Source organism: Typopeltis vanoorti, chromosome 22 (assembly GCF_054136105.1).
Source record: "Typopeltis vanoorti isolate ZY-2024b chromosome 22, IOZ_Tvanoo_1.0, whole genome shotgun sequence".
In the NCBI taxonomy this organism is placed as follows: domain Eukaryota; kingdom Metazoa; phylum Arthropoda; class Arachnida; order Uropygi; family Thelyphonidae; genus Typopeltis; species Typopeltis vanoorti.
In genome coordinates this window covers 37,155,741-37,161,480 of record NC_143570.1, presented here as the reverse complement: position 1 = coordinate 37,161,480, position 5,740 = coordinate 37,155,741, and the positions used below count along the sequence as shown (strand labels likewise).

The 5,740-nt window shown below is 34.4% G+C and overlaps 1 pseudogene; it reads left to right on the top strand.

Annotated features, from left to right (window-relative positions):
- Positions 1–1,322: 1,322 nt before the first annotated feature.
- On the top strand, positions 1,323–1,445 carry LOC150094316 (U4 spliceosomal RNA; annotated as a pseudogene).
- The last annotated feature ends 4,295 nt before the right edge of the window (positions 1,446–5,740 follow it).

Genomic DNA, 5,740 nt, shown 5'->3' with positions numbered 1-5,740 from the left:
CCTACCCAATTAACCCACCTTATCTTAGGTATACAATTTAATATTGCTTCCTACAGAAAACCCTAAACTATTTTCCATGGAGTACTAACATCCTTACCCTGCAGTGTTTTATGCCATAGTACAGATTTAAGCTTTTTCCTAAGGATGTCATAATCATCTGCCTGGCAGTTCCACATATACCTCTTGTTGATGAAATATTCCACTTGTTTTACAATCTCCCAAGTCGATGCTGCATGGTCACTTTCATCAATTGGAGGTAATGTGATCACCTTGTCATGGGTAGCTCTTCTGATCTTAAGGCAGCATGTGATGCAGGGAACTAGAGGTGGGAGAGTAGTGGACCTGGTCATAATAATCACTCGACCTTTACTTATTGTACTAATTTGGCGATGCATGTTTTCCAGATCATTTGTGGAACTCCCTGGCCTATAGCAACAGCCAACTGTGTATTTTGTCTTATGGGTCTTAATCTCGCATCAGATTGCTTCAAATGCACAGCCACTCCCCGCCTATCTCCTATTCTTTTTGGCTGCAATTCATTCGCTATCATCAGCAATACCCTTCCCCCAATCCTATTATCTCTATCTTCCCTGAAAATACTAAACCCTTCATTCAGTTCCTGTAACTACATCATCTGCTGTGAGTGAAATCTCACTAATGTCTATAACGTTTGGCAAGTTGCACTAATCAAATGCCAAAAACTCCTCACTCTTTGTTCGTGATACTTCTGGCATTAGGATATAGAAACGGCAACATCCCTTTAATCTCTCACTCAATTTTACTTTCTGAATTAACTATTCTATTCAATATTTTTGCTTGGTAAACTAGAATCCTCACTTGGTCATTCTCACACTCCTTTGCTTTCAAATACGCTGCTTCTAAGATCAGTGCAACTGTGTGCCGGTGAAATGGCTGCAAAAAATGGAGTTTGAAAGTTGCAGGCCTATCTGATCGTCCAATTGGTGGAAAATAGGGACATCCCAAGTCAATAATCAGTGATTCCATGTTAAGATGGAATCATTCACAGTTGAAACATTGCTAGATGTGTTAGTGAATAAGTAATTTACTAACGCGATGCTTCATGTTCGTTAAAAAAAAAAAAAAAAATATATATATATATATATATACAGTATATCAGATACCAAGCTATTTTAAACCTGGTTTTAATCCATTTCCCAAGTATCCTGAGATTTTTATTTAATAAGATCAAAACACCTTATGGTAACTTGTTTTGGTAAAATACTTATAAGCTCTGTATTGCTTAACCTTGGTATTTCTAAGCCTGGCTCTCACTGATGAGACCTCAATAAAGGTCGAAACCGATCTGGGTAGTGGATGGCAATGCTGTAGCCAATGAAGTTTAGCTGAGGCTCGGCTATTGCTAATATGAGTACGCTCTCTTAAGGTTTTTGCCTTAAGGGAGCAATTTGAGTCTCCGGGGGAAGTGTTCTCCGGCACTGCCCGGTGAGGGGCTTTGTCGGTGAATGCTTTTCTTTGGAATTTGAGCGGTGGTGGTGGTAGGTGGAAGGCCATCACTAAGTGGAGCCACCGCTGAGATGGACGGTCTTTCGCCCACGATTGAGTGGTCTGGGGATCGTCCGAATTTTTAGAGACGGCTTTAACTTTAGATAAGGTCGAAACCGATCTGGGTAGTGGCCCCCTGCCTTTAATGCATAGCATCATACATCTCCTCAAGGAGATGGGCTTTGCATCAAAGGTAAATATTAAGAATAGTGAGCAGAGCTTATCATATATATATATATATATATATATATATATATATATATATATATATATATATTATTATTATTATTAAATAACTATTCTCATTTAGAAAAAGATATATCATATCTCCACCAGAAAGAAACTAGAAGCAGTTTAAGCTCTGTTGAGCTGAGGTTCGATCGTTTTTTTTTTTTTATTTTCGTAGCAGATTCTAAAAGAATCTGATTAAAAGAGAATATTTTTAATAGGAATACTGCAAAAGAAGTCTTTTAAAATATCATAAAAGCGAGTCTGAAACGCAGTGATGAAAATTATTTTAAGCAACACTGAGCTCCTTTTGGATATTTTTGTATTCAGATGTTACTTCGGTCATCTTAAGACATCCATCATCTTCTAGAATACACAAAAAGAAAAAAAAAAACATCAAGAGAATAAGAAAAGATGTTTTTATAGCAGATAGAACGGTGTCACAATCGTTAAAACATCACGATACAATCTGTCCCCTTCATTTGCCTCAAAAAGAACTTCTCCAAGGTTGCTATAGAGAAATTGGTCTTTACGACAATAAAGTTGCATTTTATCACTCAGTAAAAGCTGTACGAATGTTTTTCCCTAATCTCTATTTATTGTTTCGGAATTAATCGGACAGTTCCGATGTAATCGGAGTCACATTTGGTGGCTTTATTAGCTTCCTTAAAACTATGGTCGTACAGAAGAAAGACATTGTCTTGTCTAGAGGCTACAATTTGTTTTATGACCATAAAACAAAGCAATGCTAGCAATTTCGCTAATTCGAAAAGCTATAAAACATGTCAATTCGATCCTTTTTTGGAACAGTTTCCAGTTAATAAGGTTCGCCATTGGAGTGCTTAGGGGTAGATGGTTGCCAGTATAGTTCGTATCCAAATTGTCTTTAGAATCTATAATTTGCTTCTGCTCATATTATACTTTTCTCTCCAATTAAATTTCATTTAACAATAAAGCTAAACGATTGATACATTTTATGAGGCAATTAATCTTTTTTCAATTTATAATTAATTTATTTTTAACACGGTTCCTTTTTGTAATGTCGATAACTATTGCTATTCAAGCTATTTATCGTAATCGTCACTAGAGGGCCTTCACTGGTACAAAAGCAAACAATGTAAACATTACGTCATTAGTAATGTACAAATTTTGTTGCTGTCTTTCCTTAGTGATTTTGACAAATGATACGATTCTTTAATATTCATAAAAAAACACACAATGTTAAAAGTAAACCAGCTATTTTTTGTTCCAGTTCATAAACAAGGGTATAATTGATTGGATCAATGGTTTAAAAAAGAGGAGGAGAATGTAAAGTGTGTATATAAATGCAAATTTAATTATAAGCATAAAGATTCATTTATGACGATGGTTTTGAGGAGAAAACCTACGATGTGTAAAAATTTGTCGATATATATTGAAGGAGAGGGAGAAATACGTTAAGAAGTATGTTGTTTTATCCAAAACAACGAATTTTATATAAATAAAACGATACTGATAAACTCTATTGGCTAATAATAATACACAAAAAAGTAATATTGGATTATTTTCTCTTACTGCTAATAATTGCAACAGCTGAAGGCTCTCATCTTAACAAAGAAATTGATTTTATTGTGTGCAATAAAAAATAAAAAGGTCCCAGAATAAAAAGTTAATTTCAAAGATATGCAAAAACCGTAAATAGATGAAAAGAATAACGTATTCGTTAATGTTTATTCCACTTGCATTCATGAAAACGAGTCTAATATCTCATTACGGGGATCAGAAAGATTTCCTACTCCAAAAAACAGACAAACCTGATGAACACAACAACTGACAGACGAAATGAGCTCGTCTCATGGTATTAGATGTTTCTTCGTGAATTTAACGTTATTTTCGTGAATTTAATTCAGTCTTCTACATCGCATTTTATATGACAAGAAAGGTATTGAGTTGGTGGGACGAGCTTTTATTTTATTTTATTTTATTTTATATTTTTTTTTAGCAGTGAAAGAGTATTTCTAACTTGAGAAAATGCTACAGACATTCCCGAATTTTTTTTTTTCTGGTTATCTATTTCTTTTTTCTTTTTTTTTGTTTATTTTCCCATCACTTTCAGTTTTCACGAAGTCGGTAAAGTTCTGAGATTATCATTATCTTTTGGACTCAAATCTTTTCCATTACTTCAACTATGCGGTAACCATGAACTCAGTCATACGTGTCTGTTATTTTTGTACCAACTTGAGTATAAAGTTAACGATAAGAAAAAAAAAAAAAAAACATTCTTGGTCTTTGACTGACTTGTGTAAATACTAGTTAGTGGTGACTTCTTGTGAGTTATTATCTCTAAGAATAAAATAGCAAAATGCTTTTTTGATTACGTAGAAAATGTTATCAGCCGAACAAATGAGTTTTTCTACTCGTTTGTAATAAACAAGCTAAAGTTACGCTAGATGGCGCTACGGATGTTAGAAATTGAAAAATTAATGTAGCTTACAACAATTAACGATGCTATTATACCGTCGTGTAAAATTGGATCATATAGTCACGCCATCTAGAGGAAAAGTCACAAAGCTGTCAACTGGCAAGTAATTAGCTTCGTACAAGACGGACGGCAGCAATAACTTATTTTTATTTCGAAAACGAGGACGCTCTCAAAAACCAACGAAATATCCGAGTTGTTAGCATGCACGAGAAGTCTTAGCAACGTGTCACAGGTGTCAGAGAATAATCCAGTACTAATGATCGGGTCTCTAGAAAACTTCTTTAGTAAAGTCTTTGTTTCACATTTTATTATTTGGGTTGCTGACTTTTTGAATGTTCCCAGGAGCTCCCACAGCTAATTTCCATAGCAGGCGGCGAAAGCCAACTATCCCTTTCTACTTAACATGCATGCGGTTATGCAGCTTTCATTTTGGCCACTAATGAATCAAAGGTTTTTCGTAAGTCAGTCCCAGCATTGCACTTTTTTTTTTTTTTTTTTTTTCTGTTCGATATTTCGTAAACAGGACTTACTTGATTACGAGCACCACCACCTTGTAAATGATCTTGTAAGAAACATTTATTACACGCCAACTTCGAGTTTTTAAGAGCTTCATGTTGGCTGTATAACAGCCTACACTATAAACCTGATGAGAAAAATATCACTGCTTGATCTATTAAAGATAGAAACTCACTGGAGACGAAGTTTGTGTCTTTAAAATTTACACAAGCACTTAGCAACAAAAAAGAAGAAGAAGAAGCAAGCCAGATGTTGTAGTGACATGAACGAACTATTCTATGAAGCCGTTTCCATTGGCTAACATGGCCTTATTGATCCCATATATAATCATATAGATATGCTGACTTCTAAGTAGATGCCTTGTGATCTTTTTTCCATTCTTAAGCACTGCAAATACTTTTAAAAATATAATCTAAAGGATGAAGTGGCCTATCCTCGGATTTGAGTGTCACCTAGAGACTGTAATTTATGTCTTCATCCTCTTTTTAAAGACCTTTGCTTGCATTTAAGTGCCAAGCCATTACTAAAAGAAAATGCCCTGGAGGATCTCAAGTAATATTAGCATCAACTAGATGGATGGCTGCATGCAAATAATACTGCATTCTCATTTAATTAAAAATTGAAAATTTTGGTTTCCCCTAACGATCTCGAAGAGAGGATAGCTATTATGGTAGTGATGGGATAAAGACCTTCTTTATAATCATTTTCATTATCCCATAATTCTCTGCGAAAATTTAGTTATTTCGCTAGTAGAAAGTTCGAAAATTGATTTTTTTTATTAATATAATTGATTTCTTTTAAGATTTGAGTTATGAAATTACTCAAAATTGAAAATAAATTTTTTTAAAAACTTTAACAATCCTGTACAAATCATTGTTTCCCCCCCCCCCTCAGAAATGTTGTTATTGCGATGCTTTTGTTAACAATGAGTAGCGAAATTGAAAAAAAAAAAAAACTTCTCCAGTCAGTGAGTGTTAAGTTTGTTGTGCCATCGATTTGTAATCTTTTTTG